Source organism: Myotis lucifugus, unplaced genomic scaffold (genome assembly GCF_000147115.1).
Source record: "Myotis lucifugus unplaced genomic scaffold, Myoluc2.0 scaffold_43, whole genome shotgun sequence".
Classification (NCBI taxonomy): domain Eukaryota; kingdom Metazoa; phylum Chordata; class Mammalia; order Chiroptera; family Vespertilionidae; genus Myotis; species Myotis lucifugus.
The window spans coordinates 5,425,470-5,443,117 of record NW_005871091.1 but is presented as its reverse complement, the minus strand read 5'-3'; the positions used below and the strand labels follow the sequence as shown (position 1 = coordinate 5,443,117).

Here is a 17,648-nt window from a genome sequence, read left to right as displayed (position 1 = left end):
GTGCGACCCCAGAAGCCGCCTGCCTGCTGCCCATGATCGGATCCAATCCCGGGCTGCAGGCCGGCCCCAGAAGCCACCTATATGGCAGTAACTCTATCAGTAAGCACTTTGAAAGTCAGTGGAATAAATGCACCAATTAAAAGACAGATTATGAGGGTGAATCAAAAACAAAACCTACTTTAAATATAAAGACACACATAGATTAAAAGTAAATGAATTAAGCTGCAGCCTGTTTTGCTCAGTGGATAGAGCATTAGCCCGTAGACTGAAGGGTCCCAGGTTCAATTCCAGTCAAGGGCATGTACCTCAGTTGCTGGCTTGATCCCCAGTCCCTATCAAAGCATGTGCAGGAGGCAACCAATCAATGTCTCTCTCCTTTTCCCTTCACTCTCTCTAAAATTCAATGGAAAAATATCCTTGGGTGAAGATGAACAAAAACAAAGTAAATGGATTAAGTAATATTAAAGAGATTATAAGAAAAATATATTCCAAATTTTGTTAGTTGTATAATGGTTATGTTTAAATTATTAACACCTAAGAAAATGGGTGAAGGGTACATATAATATGCTGTAGTATTTTATAGTTTTTTTTTACATGTATGAGATTATTTCAAATTAAAATATTAAAAAATTAAAAATTAATAAAATATTAATTGAAATGTATTACATGAAAAATCTCCTAATTGCTCCTAGCATAATTTATTAAATTGTGCTAAAATTTACAAGGGTTCAATTAAAAGATATCTTAATTCTAAATGATATAATAGAAAATATATAATAGTTCAGTTATAAGCACTTATCTGAAAATAAAAATTTAAAGAAGTGAATTTAAAGAAGGGATTAGCCAAAGAAAATACATGCACAACCCATGGACACAGACAACAGTATGGTGATGGCCAGAGAGAAGTGGGGGCAAGAGCTGGGTAGAGGGGGCAAAAGGGGGGAAATAGGGACATCCTATATAATAATAATAAAAGGCTAATATGCAAATTGACTGAATAGCAGAATGACCGGTTGCTATGATGTGCACTGGCCACCAGGGGGCAGATGCTCAATGCAGGAGCTGCCCCCTGGTGGTCAGTGCACTTCCATATGGGGAGTGCCACTCAGCCAGAAGCTGGCTCATGGCTGGCCAGCGCAGAGGTGGTGACAGGAGCCTCTCCCACCTCCGTGGCAGCACTAAGAATGTCCAACTAACGATTTAGACCCGATCCCTGGGGGCCTAAGCCTTTAGTCGGACATCCCCCAAGGGCTCTCTGGCTGCCAGAAGGATGTCTGACTGCAAGCTTAGGCCTAATCCCCTGAGGAGTGGGCCTAAGTCAACAGGTGGACATCCCCCAAGGGGTCCTGGACTGCAAATGGGTGCAGGCCAGGCTGAGGGACACCCCCCCCCGAGTGCACAAATTTTTGTGCACCAGGCCTCTAATATATATATATATATATATTTTCCCTATTATGGGTTCAGTTTCTTTCTGAGCTATTCTTTCTTCTGTGTTTATAAGTATCCTAACAAAGGACCTCATCCAATATGGTTTCTTTTGTACTGAGTTTATTGGAGTAAAATTGGTTAATAAAATTATATAAGTTTCAGGTATATGGTAATATAGTTTAAAGAAGCACCAGTAATCACCAATGGACCATGGTTTGAATTTCAAATCTACACTTATTTGCTATATAACTTTGAAAAATCACTTGACCTCTTTTATTCAGTGTCTTCAATAAAAAGAGAACAATAATATGTGCCTTGCAGGATTGTTATGAGGATTAGGGATTTATTATGCAAAGTACCTAATATAGTTCCTGGTTCCTTTTCTTTTTCCTGGTTCTTTTTCAATTTATGCCTCTCCTTATTTCCAAAAAAGATTTAAAGTGGCTTGAGATGTTACCTATAATGAATAAATAAATCCAAAATAAAGAGGTAAAATTTTCAGAACAAAGGGAAAACAAGCATAATAAAAAATAGAGTAGCCCTAGCCAGTTTGGCTCAGTGGATAGAGCATCGGCTTGCGGACTCAAGGGTCCCAGGTTCGATTCCAGTTAGGGGCATGTACCTTGGTTTCGGGCACATCCCCAGTGGGGAGTGTGCAGGAGGCAGCTGATAGATGTTTCTCTCTCATCGATGGTTCTAGCTCTCTATCCCTCTCCCTTCCTCTCTGTAAAAAATAAAATATATTTTAAAAAATAGAGTAAACAAGGAATTAGTTATAGCATCTTGCACACAGTAGGCATAAAATAAAATGGCAATGATACCACATGGTGGTGATAGTTTATACTAATAACACTAGAGGCCCAGTGCATGAAATTCGTGCACGGGTAGAGTCCCTAGGTCTGGCTGGTGATCAGGGCCGATGGGGCCTTCCTTCCCCCAGCTGCCAGCTGCTGGCCAGGGTCTTCCTTTGTTCCGTGCCACCCCCTGGTGGTCAGCACACATCATAGCAGGCAGTCAAATTCCCAGTCAGTCGAACTCCCGAGGGGACAATTTGCAATATTAGCCTTGTATTATATAGGATTAGTTGTCATTGCTGCTGTCATCATCTCTGCCTGGGGAAGTCCATTCATCCTTCAAATCCCCATCTGGGGACTAGGCCTACCAGACAGTAAACATAATGCAAAACCACAAAAATTAAAACATTGTGGTAATGGTACATGAATAGACAGACCAATGGAACAGAATAGAATGTCCATAAAAGATTTTAGTATATGATAAAGGTGCATATGTATGTGCATAAAGTTTATCATAAAGTTCAGTATATGATAAAGTGGCAAGATTTTGAAATCCTCAGATACAGATGTAGAAACTAAAGCAATCAGAAGTTAAATAACTTTCCAAGCTCACACATCTAGTAAATTCTACAACTGGGATTTGAATGCAGGCATTCTGATTCCAGAGCCCATTTTATTAACAATTAAACGATAATATTTTGTTTAAAAAGCAAAGTGCAAATCAACAAGTATAAGATACTACCTTTAGGGTAAAAAGAAGGGAGAAAGAAAAAAACGTGTTTATGTTTGCTCCTGTATGCATACAGAAATTCTGAAGAACACACAAGAAATGAACAGCAGCGGTTACCTTTGGAGAAAGTGGGGATGGACAGAAGAGTAATGGGGCTAGGGAAGGTATATAGTATATTCATAAATTATTTTAAAATATAGGCATATATATGTGAACTAAATGAATGTATAAGCTGATCCAAAATTAAAATAAGTACAAAAACAGAAAGAAAATCTCTCCTTGGGCAAACCTTTTCTGATCCCCCTCTCAAGCACAGCAAGCCTACCCTCCTTCTATGTCCCCTTATCACCTGTGCCTACATGTTTTCCTGGTACATATCGTGTTACACTGCCCTCATTTATGCTCCACGCCCCTGCTCACCTCGCTGCCAGCCAAGCTGGGAGCCCTCTGAAGGCAGGGTTCTACTTCTTTCATTCTGTATCCCCAGCAGGAGTACGATCCCTGATGGATGGTGGACAGCCAGTATGGGGAAGTGGAAGTGGGAAAAGAGAGAAGTGCAGCCACGTTTGTGGTATTAGCACTGTGGCAAGGGGAATCATCTGGGGCTGTCATGTAACAATGGGAATCTGAAGAGGAAGTGAGAAGGGAGGAAAATACAGCAATCCTTGCAAAAAAGGTGTACCCAACCCAACTAAGGCACAGGGGTAAAAAGGGTACTAAGGCCAGAGTGAGTAGGGGGAAATGAAGGAGAACCCCTTGCTGGAGAAGAGGCGAGAGCTGAAAGAAATGGAAGATCAAGAAATGGAACATGTGCCCTAGCCAGATTCCTCAGTGGTTAGGGCATCGGCCTGTGGATTAAAGGGTCTCGGGTTCAATTCCGGTCAAGGGAACAAACCTTGGTTGCAGGTTCAATCCTCAGCCCTGATTGGGGCACGTGCGGGAAGCAACCTGTCAATGTGTCTCTCTCACATCAATGTTTCTCTCTCTGTGTCTTTCCCCCTCCCTTCCACTCTCTCTAAAAATTAATGGAGGTGGTGGGGGGGGGGGGAGAAATGGAACACAAGACTGAGGCCACAGAAGAGAGACTGAGATTCCAGAAGTGAGGACTCCCAGCCTCCGAAATTCAGTCGCCCCTCTGACGACTGAAAATGGGGCAGAGGGTGTGGGAAACATTGGCACAGAGCCACACCTGTGGTCTATTGCTTTCTGCTCATTTAAACTCTGCGCACACGCATCTGAGGGCTGAAGGCCGATCCACATTGGGTCAGGGATGTGTTTTTCCCAGCAGAATAAACCCAAGATGCCACAGGCAGTGAGACCACACACCATCACCACCTCCCACCCCCTGCCAAACCGGGCTTCTGTGGATACCTGTGCTTCTGTGGATACCTGTGCATATCCTTATACTACGATCCACAGGAATATACTTCTTTATTGGATTGTGTTAATCATCAAAACTGCACTAATTCATTCGTCCTTATTTTAGAGATATACACTGGAATAGGTGTAAGTGAAACAATACTTGGGATGTGCTTATTGTTACAAGAAGCTTGGGTTGTCCAAATAGTCCTTGGGAAGAGAATGTGCTCTATGTGAAGGGTGCTTTCCTCTAAGAGGCAAGCCAGTTAAAGGCAAGAAGTCAAATCCTGGCTAAGGATAGGAGGTATTTGCAGAAGGAAATTTTATTTCATTGCCTCAGCCCTCAGTGACATTAGCAAATATTGCAAAGTAATGAAAGAGGTCATTAGGAAGGAACTAGAAACGGCTTCCAACGTTATGGAAAAAGTCTGACATCTTAATTACATTCTGCCACCTAGTGACAAAGGAAATTTAACATACTTGCTTAACCAGGCTCCAAGAGCAGAGAGGGCTGCCCTCCACGACCTGGACAGGAGAGCGTGGCCGGCCATGCGGGGACGAGCCAGATCCCACAGCGGTTGCCGCTCGACGTCCTCTCTGCGTCCGTCCGTGCACCGCCCTAGGAGACACTGCAAACGTGGTCAACAACCCAAGACGCTGTGCAATCCGCGCCTGATACACTTCACCTGGAGCCAGAAGGTCCACCCTCTGCCACTCAACACGGTCCACGGGCCCCTTTGCATCTCCTGCTCTTTGCAAAGGGCTTCAAGGGAAACAAAGAGCAAGACTGCAAAGGCCTACGAAGCTGGGCGTTTAACCCTGAAGTTCCACGGGGAGAAGGAACAGTAGAGATGATCTTCGGTGAAACGGGGTAACTTTTACTCTTAAATCTCTGAGCTCACACAAGATGGACACAAAAATTCCTATTGATTCCCAAATACAAATGGAAGGAGTGGATGTTTTAAAAGTGCTTTCAGGTCTAATCGCAAGGCTTCTGAGGCATTTCTTCTACAGAGAGCTCCTTTGTCTGGCTGAAGGGGCGCCCCACAATGCATTGCTAGGCAGTTAGGTGCTAGGGGCGGAGCCAGGGCGGGAAGTAAAACTGTGGCTGCTTTGGCACTGGAGACTACAGGGTTTCTTTTAAAAAACAACAACAACAAACATGTTTTATTGATTTTAGAGAGAGAGGACGGGAGAGGGAGATAGAAACATCAATGATGAGAATCATTGATAAGCTGCCTCCTGCATGCCCCCTACTGGGAACTGAGCCCAAACCCAGGTATGTGTCCTGACTGGGAATCAAACCAGCGCCCTCTTGGTGCATGGAACAATGCTCAATCCACTGAGCAACACCCAGGGGGCCCACAGGGTTTCTATGCAACTAACAGCACTGCAGGGATTCCTCAGAGGCTCCAGGTTCTCCTCTGTCATTCGATAGCGCTCAGTTCATTTGTGGGAGAGCATTGGTGCTGCAACATTGGCCTTTGAGAAGAAACTTGATCCTATGCAGAAACTCTTCGTGGACAAGATTAGAGAATATAAATTTAAGCTACTGGCATCTTGAAGACCTTTTTATATTGACCCAGAGGATCAGCAAGATCTGGAGAAGGAGGACTTTAAGGGTGAACAGATGTACCTTAAACCAGACATAAATATATTCCCTAACTTCAAATTTGAGGATCCCAAATTTGAAAGCATTGAAAAACCCCAATCTGGTTATTTGTTACACCTGGATTAGTTGCACAACTAAGTATCAGACACTTATAGTTCATAATTGTAAAAAAAAAAAAAAAGTTCATGCAAAGTTTATTCTCTTAGATTTATTTCCATCACCCCTCTTAACACCGCCAAAGGATTTAAGGGACTTAAAATAACATACATAATGAAATTTCAAATTATAAATTAAAGCAGGAACCCAAACTATGCAAAAGCAGAACATAAACATAAAATGTAGTTCATTACTTATGCACTGCTGGTGGGAATGCAGACTGGTGCAGCCACTATGGAAGACAGTATGGAGTTTCCTCAAAAAGCTGGAAATGGAACTCCCATTTGACCCTGTGATCCCACTTCTAGGAATATCCTAAGCCTTAGGAGTACCCTAATTAAGTTAATAACAATGTACCTACCTACATAGTTTAAGTTTAAAAAATTTGGCTCTCAAAAGAAATTTGGTAAATTTCTTTCATCGTTAATAAAAGCTAAAAGTTTAGCATTAGAATAAAGCCCCAGAGAAGGCTGTTAGTCTAAGTCAGGAAAATACTACCCTGCTTTGTAAATAAAGTTTTACTGGAGCACAGCCATGATCATTCATTTACATATGGTCCATGGATGCTCCCATACTATAATGGCAGAGGTAAGTAGTTGCAACAGATACCATATGTTCTGCAAAGCCTAGCATGTGTATATCTGTCCCTTACAGAAGTTTGCCACCCCATGCTCTATATGAATTACCCAGGGGATAGCATGGCTTTCAGTCTTCCACATCTCTTCTCCCAGTGGGCTTCTGAGAGGAATTAGAGATTGTATGGTGATGAAGGTATAAGAATTCATTTTGATTGGTAAAATGACACTGAAAAATTCTTATTTGTTATGTTTGCCAAATCACATGGTATAAATCAGGGTTCCTCATCCACAGCAGCTTTGGGCTGGATAATTCCTTTTTTTTTAATCCTCATCCAAGGATATGTTTATTGATTTAGAGAGAGAGAAAGAGAGACACCGATGTGAGAGAGAAACATTGATAGGTTGCCTCTTGTATGCACTCCAACCAGGGATCGAACCTGCCATCTAGATATGTGCCCTGACTAGAAATCGAACCCACAACCGTTTTGGTGTACGACGATCCAACCTACTGAGCCATCAGCTGGCCAGGGCTGGGTAATCCCTTTGTCATGAGGTGCTGCTGTCCCTTGCACTGTAGGATATTGAGCAGTATCTCTGGCTTCTACCCACTAGATGTCAGTAGCAAGCTCCTAGTTGTGACAAAGTATGTCTCTAGAGAGTACCAAATGTCTCCTAGGGGGCAAAGTCACCCTCATTGAGAACTCCTGGGGTAAATGCACCTGTTATGACCAATTTCAAGCTACCAACTTGACGTCACTAACCATAGATGTGGGAAGAGATGTACACCGTCTCACAAGCCAGAGAAAACCACTGGCAGCATCCTGCGGGAGAACATACTTGTACAAGAATTAATGTTGTTGCCCTATTTAAAACTTGAGGTACCTAGCCAGGATCTCCACCTGAATCAAAAGTTACCTCTTCTCCAGAGATGAACCTACTGGCAAAATTGCTTTGTTTTGTTTTTCTTCAGCAAGTGGTTTGGATCCCTCCACACAAAGTTATGTTCCACAAAGCATGGTTGACGTTATTCTGAACTAGAAAATATCCAAAGCAGATGTTACCAGTCACCCAAATGGTTATGAAAAACTCTCAATAAAATATCAGTAAAGCACATGGCTTCCAGTGGATTTGGCAGGATAAATTAGCCCCAAGAAAACTGAAAGGCTGGACCTGTTATATGGATTTGGGTTCTGTTTTATTGTGATTGGTGTTTTTGTTTTGTTTTGTTATTGATTTAAATCAATTGACTTTGGGAAATGTCTGCCAATGATAGTGACATTAGCTTTGGAATTCTTTGCACCAAAACCACTGACAATGGTTAATTACTCAGCCAATTACTGAGGTCACTCTTAGGCCATGACATTAAAACCATATTATCAGTACCCAAGAGGACACTTACCCTCCAATTCTGGGAGGGCAGGCATCTGTTTTTACTACAGTTGCAGATCATTAGGAATAAGACAATTTCTATCAACCTTGAATTCTTGAGGAATATTAAAATGCAGACTTTGTAAGATCGTCAATAACGTAGTGTCTATATTGAGCTGGTGATACTTAGAGTGGCAGACCAATGGAAGATCAATAAATGCTACGGTTTTATTATTCTTGCCAGATTTCTGTACAAGTATCATTCTGCACTATGATCAATGTTATCACTTCTGGGATTTCCTTTCCCCTTCCTAGTGATGATTAAAGAGACCAAAGGCAGTTTCACTCACAGAATCATAAAAATGGTATCACCTTTGTGATAGCCCCTGGTATCATGTGATTGACAATGTAACTGAACAAACCCATCTCTAAATTCAAGATGCACATACCCACACATGCGCATGCACACTGAACCATCTATAAATTTGAATTTCACCTTCAAGCTGAAGCTACTACTTTTTGAGGGTCTAATCTGATTATTTCTATTTTTGTGGGACCTTGGCATCTTGTGACATATTGTTAACACTTGCTCACAAGCATTGAGAAGTATCTAGGTGAATCTAAGTGCTCCCAATATCATGACATCAGGTATTACTTAAATATCCTTGTCTTCTCCTATAGCAAGCACCATAAATAAGATATATTTCAAAATATATGTATCAAATTTGGGAAAACTAAAGAATCCCAACTTGAATTAGAGAGTACAACTGCAAAATTAGAGAAATTCTAATTATCATAAGGTGACCTTATACAGTGATTTTTACATGCACTATAGATTAGGATATGATTGCAAGCTCTGCCCCTTAAGCTGGGTGAGTGCAACTCACCCCAGATCCATTAGAAATCACCTTTGTATAGCTTACCTCCAAGAAGTAATATAGTAAATATGCCTAAAACCCATTTACTCTGAATATAAAATTCTGTCGTGGAAACCCAAACAAGTAGTTTCTTAAGAATGAAGCTGGCACAAAGATTGAAGGAAACTACAGCAAATCACCATAAATAAAAATGTAATCTTAAGGGCTAGAAGGCTTCCCTTTATAAAATCCAAGTGGCTTCTGTTTTGAGTACATTCAAATTGAATTGTACTTGAGGAGCTAATAATGAAAAGTGTTTGATAAAGATCAGAAATCACCAACAGTAACAGACTGAAAAAATACAGCAAAATAAAATATTTACCTAGGGCTTTAATATGGGTTTGAGAGAAGTAATTAGCAGACCGTACCAAAAAAGTAACATAAGGTCTATGAAATCTGAGGGAGTTGGGAAAATAATTTTTCTAAACATCAGTTGACATGTTTACTTCCATTGTTTCCATAATTATTGTCAATATAGATAGTCAAGTCCAAATTCAACATCTCCTGGAATTTATAATACTCAAATTTTTTAATGGTTGTATCAATCAGGATGCGATAGGTTGTATGGTGATAACAAACAACCCCAAAATTTCAGTGACTTAACAAACATTTATTTCTCACCTACATGATCAAACTTGTTTGGGGGTGGGGTGCGGGGGGAGGGAGAGGGATGGGGTATCAGCCATCACAATCACTCAGATGATGGAAGTTTCGTCTCAACATGTGCTTTCACCATCTCCAGAGAAGCAAGAAGGGAATGTGAGAATTGCACACAACCTCCTGAAGATTCTGTGCAGAAGTCTCCCATGCCCCTTCTACTTGCATTTAATTGTCAAAGCAAATCACATGGTCGCATTCAATGTCACGGAGAGTGATGCCAGAAAGGGGAACTGGAATGATGGTAAGCAGCACTAATGACCACCAAAGTCACAGGATGTACCTCAAGATAAAAATGTAATGGCTCCTCGAGTCACCTCCCACAACTTCCCCCATTCAGCTAGGCAGAATTCTTTGTATATATAAGGCAGACAGAGACTTTAGGTGCCATAAATCCTCATAAACTTCATCAGAACAATTCGAATGTACTGCCAACAGATAAAATCTGAGTTCCAGTTAAATGTTCTAAGGAATCCAACAGTAAAGGGGAGTTTATAACTCAGGATTCTTTAGACTCCAAGAGATAGAAATTCAACTAGCATGGGCAAAAATGTTGTAACCAAATTCAAAAAGAGCTTTGGCATACCAGGCCTCAAAGTGAGACTGAATTTCGGGGCTTAACTTCTGTTAGTCCTCCTTCCCTCTGTTTTTCATCTCCGCTGCTCTCTGCTTTGTCACATCTCTTTCTCAATCTGGCTCCTCCAAGCGGGGGAAGGGAAGGGAAATATGACCCCAGGGACCTCTAGGCTTACAACCAGAAAGGAACTGAGAGCTTTCCTCATCAGCTCTACTTAGAAAGATCCTAGGAAAACCACTGAAGTTGCAACACAATCAGAGGGGCGCTTTACAAAGACTGCTCTGGCTGCTGTTTGGAGAATAAATTGGATAGGAGCAAAAATGGAAGCACCACTTGACCCTGTTGGTCAGTTCCTTAATGAGATTCTCCCTTTCCTTGCTTTCTGTGACACACAAACAGTATGGGTCTCTCTGATAGTGGCTAAGAGACCCTTTAAGTTCATTTCTGTTGTTACCACAAATTGTCTCGTGGGTTCTTCATTAACTACAAACACAGGGGGACAATAACCTGGAGTATCGCTCTTCTGATCCTGAGGCTGGGACTCGAGTGGAACATTTCTGAGACTCATCCTGGGATCTCCTTTCCCTACTTAAATCCAAACCTTCTCTCCTGAGCCTGCTGCTACCACTCTGCTCAAAAAACATCCACAGCTCCTTAGGTTCACGGATTTAAACACAAACTTCTCAGGGCCTCCACAATACTGCCTCAATATCCTCTCCCAAGCAGTTTTTCCATTTTTTTCATACACATATAGGTGAATACATTTTTATAAAAATATTCAGCTGGCCGGTGTGGTTCAGTGGTTGGGCGTGGACCTATAAACCAGGAGGTCACCGTTCGATTCCCAGTCAGGGCACATGCCCAGGTTTCAGGCTTTGTCCCCAGTAGGAGGCAGACAGTCAATGATTCTCTCTCATCATTGATGTTTCTATCTCTCTCTCCCTCTCCCTTCCTTTCTGAAATTAAAAAAAAATATTTTTTAAAGACTAAAAACATTCAGAAGTGTACAGGAAAGCATGCAGCCCTCCCCCCACCTTTGTTCAGCCTCCCCACTCTCCTCTCCAGAGGTGACCCCTCTCACCAGGTTGGCAGGTCTCCCTTCCCTGCTGCAGTGACCTGGGTCCAGGGCAGGGCCTCCGTGGTACTCCTGATGTCCCTCACCCACCCCTGAAGATCCCAGGTGGCTGAGGGAATGGTTAGAGGGATCACGATTTTTCAGCTAATTTATTTTACTCTGGTAATAGGCTGGATGTAACAGAGGAACTAACGTCTAGTAACCAGATGCGAATTCTCAACGTCCAGACCAGACTCAGATGACAAAGACGTTCACTGGAGAGCGGTGCTGGGCTGCAGCTGCCTCTACATCGAGGTCCCAGGCGGCGCTCTTCCCTAAGCAGCAAAGACAGCTTCGCAGTTCTCGAGTTTTCAGAGGAGCAGTGGCATGCTGACCACGTCTTCATTTGCTTCCATAAGAACTGTGATCACAGCCGCTCTGTTCCATACCTTCAGCTTTATGGGCACTGAGACTGTGAGAGGGGACCTGCCCTTGTCCTCAAGAGACCTGGCGCTTGCCTCATGGCCCACACATTGGAGAGAGCGTCTTCTGACGAGGCGAGGAGCAGCTGTGCTGCTGTACCCCACACCTTGGCCACCACTGACAGGTCATCGCAGGTCAAAGCCCCTTGGTGTGCCTCTCTTTGTGCGGGTGGTGTGACCCACTGCTGCACGGGGTGCAAATGCCAGGCCTGCTCCCCTCTTCTGGGTTTGTCTGCACGTTGTAATTTTGCAAGTAAATGCTCACTCCAAATTAGCAGTGTATTTCTTGAAGTTTCATAGTGTGTTTGTGATACTGAAGTATTTGCTTCAATTCTAAATAAAAATTTATATTTTACTTTTTTATTGCTGGTTAAAGGTGATACAGATTATCCTTATACTTAGAGCAGGAGTTTCTTGTTTGAAGTTTTGGAAACAGTTTTAGGTCTTAACTTGGAAAGACAGGTGTTAACCTACCCTTCTTTTGCTTTCAAAAATCCAAATAAAAGTGTTTACATCTAAAAATAAATAAATAAATAATGGCCTAAAAAGTTCCCAAATTTAGTGAAAAATATTAAGCCACAGATGCAAGAATGTCAACAAATCCCAAGTAGGATAAACAAAACACAGTTAACAGAGTTCAAAGCCAAAGATGAAGAAACTCCTTATCAGAGTACATTCAGAACTGGTCTGTAGAATGTGGAGGGGGAAGCCCAGCTGGGGAGACTTCAGAATTCCCAAGGCACTGGTCTAATTTAAATAACCTAAACTTAGAGAGGTCATTGGATCCTGAGGTAAGTCCAAGCCCTTTGGGTAAGTAGCAGGCGCTTCCCCCGAAAAGGGAGGACATTTAGATGTTGACAGATTAAAGAACGAAGCCTTAATACTCTCCCCCAGAACTTAACCTGCCCACAGAGCCTCTGAGAGAGCTGGCCAATCACTGCTCTCCCCGGACCCCCATGCCACCCATAGGCTTACTTTGTGGCAAAGAGTAGAGAAAGCAAACATTCCCAATGATCTACTAATTCAGGAAGAGAGAAGGGAAAAGGTGCTGAGCCACCATGCTCAGCCCCTTTGCCCAAACTCACCAATAGTCTAAATTACCCCTCCTCTCTTAAGAAGAAATAGAAAACTGGAGGGGGAGGGGGGAGGGTGAGGGCATGACTGGGGCGGGGAAGCTATGGGGCGATAAGGACACATATGTAATACCTTAATCAATAAAGAAAAAAATTTTAAAAAGAAATGGACAAAAATTACTATAACTATAAAAAAAAAGAATGAGAAAAGAAATAGAAATATTCCACGTTGGTTGTGGAGTAGAAATGTCTTCCCCTCTATAGAAACATGGGGAGTGAACAACAAAATTAGTCCCATCTCCCAACTAGATCATCAATTTCTTAGTCAGGAAACTGGCATTATAAACTTCTGCATCTATCACAGTTGAGAGCAGAGAGCTGGGCATATGATGGACAGTGAGCGAACATGTGTTGACTTGACCATTCTACACTTAATATGCGCGTGTGTGTGTGTGTGTGTGTGTGTGTGCTGAAAACTAAACATAATTTTAACATATTCTAACTTTACCTAACATTTGAACAGTTTCTAAAACATTTCCATATACATGATCTCATTCAGTGTCCACAGCAACCTGTATTATGAGTGAGGAAAATGAGGCCCAGAGGGGTGGCATAACCTGCTCAAAGTCACTCAGCTACGAAGAACCAGAACTGAGACTCACATCCATGTGCTCTGTCTCAGATCCAATTCTGTCTCTGTCTTCATACCACGACTGCTTCACGGCTGCTATTTGTTTGTTAAGCATTGTGACCTCCTTCGAGAAGAGAAGGATGTTGCCCGTGAAGTCTGAGGCAGCAGCTGTATCTCCGGCTGTCTGGATGCCTCCACCAGGTTTGGCAACAGCTGTCTCAGCTTGACATCTCACTGGGTTCCTGTCAGAGCCCCACCTTGGGGAATGACAAGTTTAATGAAGAAAAATCCAACCTTCCACCTGAACTCCTAGCTTTGCAAATGCAACTGACATCTGACAGGTTTGGAGGCCCTCGCTGCAGGGAATGGGGTGACCCCAGCCTCTCGGCTCATAGATTATATGTTTGGCAGCTTTCTCTGCAATTGGCTGGCAACATTTGTGCCCCCTCCCGATCTTACTTCCTGGTCCCAATGCTAATTTAGATGCTATCTGAACAAACACTTTCTGAATATTTCCTACATGCCAGGCGCTGGGGATATATCAAAAGATGAGTAGCACACCATTCCTGCCTTGGGGGCACTCAAAGGCCTACAGAAGGCTCAGAAACTTTACACTGCCAGCATTTCTATGGAGACACTACCCACTGCGATAGCAAACGGGCCCCTTTTGAAAAGAAAAACTCTAATGGGACTGCTCAAAAAATTAAATACCATGTTTATTTCCTCTGGCAGGAACAACAAATTTAAATGCCAGCAAGAATCTTAAAAGGGCAAAAAGGGGATTGATTCCAGAGCTGTGGAAGGAGCACTTTGAAGTTAGTGTTTGGGAACCAGAACCTCATTTTTCTTTAATCTTAAAAAAATAAAATAATATAATAACAGTGACCAGCCTGAGCAAAGGCCACATGAATGCATTTGGCGTCTTAGGGGGGAAACAAGCAGGGCCATATATTTGGAGCACAGGAAGCAAGATTAGAAGAAAATGTGGTAATGAGGTTCAATGTCATGTCAATCATGTTTAGAATATATTTTGAATAGAGCCATAAAAGACTGGTAAGTTGGGCTTGGGTTAGCAGGATGAAGTATGTGATTTAGAAAAATGGTACCAGCACTTAGGAGAGGAACAGCCCTGGGGGACTAGTCAGAGCGGGTGTAGAATGTCCCAAGCAAGAGATGATGAGGGCCTGAACCAAGGAGGTGGACGTGGAAACTCGAAGAATCGGGAAGACCGTTTGGAAGTGAAATAGTCACGTCTGGGTCAAAGAGGTATAAGATCTATAGGTATGGGACTGGGCACTGCGGAAGGTCTGAACTGAGATAGGAAACCCAGAAGAGGTGGAGAAGGAGAAGTCGCTGTGTTTGGTTTAGGCCAGATGTGCTCAATGTGAAATCCATGCAACATCCAAGTGAAGCTACTCAGTGGGCAGACAGGAACGTGGAGCAGGCTCACAGATTAAGCCAGTTGCTGAAACTGCCCAGGAAGAGAGCATAGAGAGAAGGAAAACAGGTGAAGGACAAGGCCCTCAGGAACACTGCCATTTAAGCGCCAGATCAGAAATTGAAAACAGAGAGTGGTGGAGATAAAAGGAGACCCAGGAGACAGCAAGGGTGGCGAAGAAAGGGTGAGCAATAGTAGCAAACATGGCAAGGAGATCACAGATCAGAGCTAAGATGGGACCTATGGATTCCCCTTGGCATTGAAAGGTCATTAAATTTAGCCCAGCAGGCATGGCTCAGTGGTTAAGCATTGACCCATGAACCAGGAGGTCACGGTTTGATTCCCAGTCAGAGCACATGTCCAGATTGCAAGCTGGATCCCCAGTAGGAGGCATGCAGGAGGTAGCCAATCGATCCATAATGGTTGTCTCTCATCGATGTTTCTCTCTCTCTAAAAAATCTATAAACATTTTTTTAAAAGAAAGGTCATTAAATTTAGAAGAGGAAAAAAAACCAGAAAAGGTATAGATGAAATAAGATTGACAAATGTTGATCATTGTTAAACCTGCGCCATGGGTACAACGGTGTTTATCATAATATCTCTACTTGTATATATGTTTGAAAATTTTTTCCAAATAAAAAGTTGAAAAATTCAAAACAAATGAGCACATACAAAGAGTAAAATCAGATGTCATTATTGGCTTCTAAGATTAGGGTTTCAGTTGAATATGGAGTAGCAAATGGGAAAACAACGAAGAGGGACAGCTGGTGTTGAATGTCATATTTTGAACTTTGCTGGCAAATGTGATAGAGTGTTGGGGTGGAACTGGGCCCTGTGCCTGTATCATTCATTCGGTGTCACCACAGGAAACAGACGACACCCAAATTGGGATGATTCCCCAAGAGTTTAATGGAGGGAATATTTATGTGTAAGAGCTGGGAGTAAGGAGAGCACAGAAATACTGCAGTGAATCCTGTGCCCCACCCTTTATCACACAGTCTTGGTGGAATGCAGCAGTGAGCATGGATTTCTCATAGGCATGTGGGTTGACTAGAGCTCATCTGGCTCAGCGTGGGCTCTGCTTCAAGCTGGTGTCCAGCTGGGCTTGGTTCCTCACTGCAGATGGAGCTCTGGTCTCTTCCAGATGGGTTCATCCTGGGGCCCGGGCTGGAGAGGCAGCAGTGCCCAAGGAAAGCTCTCCTCATGGAGATGGCAGATGCACAAAAAGGCACACAGAAACACACAACGGGTCCAAAGACCTGGGCTTGAAACTGGCATAAACAATTGGTTTCACCCACATTCCACAGACCAAAGCAAGTCATAAAGCCAAGCCCAAGGGCAGGGGAAATACACTCCTCCTTTTATGGGAGCAACTTACAAAGCCACATCCAGGCAAAGAGCACGGGCACCCAGGGGGGCAAAGAATGGAGGCCAATAATCCAATCAATTGCAAGGGTCAAGGGAGGGAGAGCTGAGGACTGAGAACAAGGCCTGAGAAAAGGGGCTCCCATGAGAGGAGAACCAGAGAACCTGAGGAGATCCACAGGGAGGGCGCCATGGGGATAAATGTCCTGACCTCCCCAGGTCTCCTGCCCAGGCATCTCACCTGCTGGACCCAGCTGGAAGCCAGAAAGAGCCCTCTGATGGGGTCCAAACAAGCCCACCTCAGGGCAGATAGCAGTGTGGCAAAGAGTAGCAATGAATCTGCAGGGACAAAAGGAGGATATGGGCACAGCAGTGTCCAGCTATCAGAAAACAAGCAAGTGGAGCTGAGCTGTGGGCAGGCTAGGAGAGGCTCAGCACCAAAACAAACCCTCATCTTCCTACAGGACAGCACAGGAGGATGGGGAAGCTGAGGGCTGAGAAGTTGCAGGAGATTCTCTGAGTGGCCTGCACTGCCACCCTGGGCATCTGATCCAGGGGATGGGCAGGCACCAAGCCCTCAGAGAGAGGTTTCTTCCCTCCCACAAGGAAGAGACACCGCTAGGGGTAGAAATGGGCAATTAAAACTGATTGCCTGACTCAGCAATAAAATCAGGCTGCGACAGCTAATGGTTGTCAAGGGGAGGCAAGTTGCTGGTGGGAGCCCTGAACAGGCAATCGGTGTGAAAATGATGCTTGAGAGGACCAGAGAGAAGATTCTGAGTCCAAGGGCTCAAGAAACCACCTCGCAAAAGGGCACCTTTTATTGAGACCGACCAACACTCCCTGCTAGGATAGAAAGAAGCTTTTACGGTCTGTGCTGGTTATGTTTCTGGAGACAAATTAATGTAGAATGGAGCCAATGGAATAATAACAATTGACAGCATTTTCTAAATACGATAAATGTGTTATAAGCAAAGAATCCTTACTATTGGGAGGTGGGATGAGCCCCTCAAACTAAGTTCTAGGTTCTATATGTCCAGAGCCCCAAACCAAGGCTCACAGACCTTATTAGGCCACAAAAGAATTGAAGCAGTGCCCCAAGCAGGCATGAGAAAGGCAGGTGTTAGATTATAGTCATCAAGAGCATGGACTTTGGAGCAAACTGCCTGGAGTCAAATCCCAGCTCAGCGGCATACTCAAACCGTGAGCCCCGGCAAATTAACTTCTCCATCTACAAAAGGGAGGTGACCATAAACCAGCCCGAAGTTGTTATGACTCTAACAAGTTAATAGATGTGCACAGTTGCTAGGGTAAGATTCAGCCAGCATCCCCACCCTCTGCCCCTTCACCCTGCGCACCCGTGGGAGCCTGGGGCTAAAGTGATCCAGCTCTCTCTGGAGCCTCCCTTTTGCCTTTATTTCCGCCCACT

At 43.5% G+C, this 17,648-nt stretch overlaps 1 pseudogene; it reads left to right on the top strand.

The window, feature by feature from the left end:
* The first annotated feature begins 9,644 nt into the window (after window positions 1-9,644).
* Window positions 9,645-13,576, top strand: LOC102442960 (annotated as a pseudogene).
* Window positions 13,577-17,648: the final 4,072 nt, after the last annotated feature.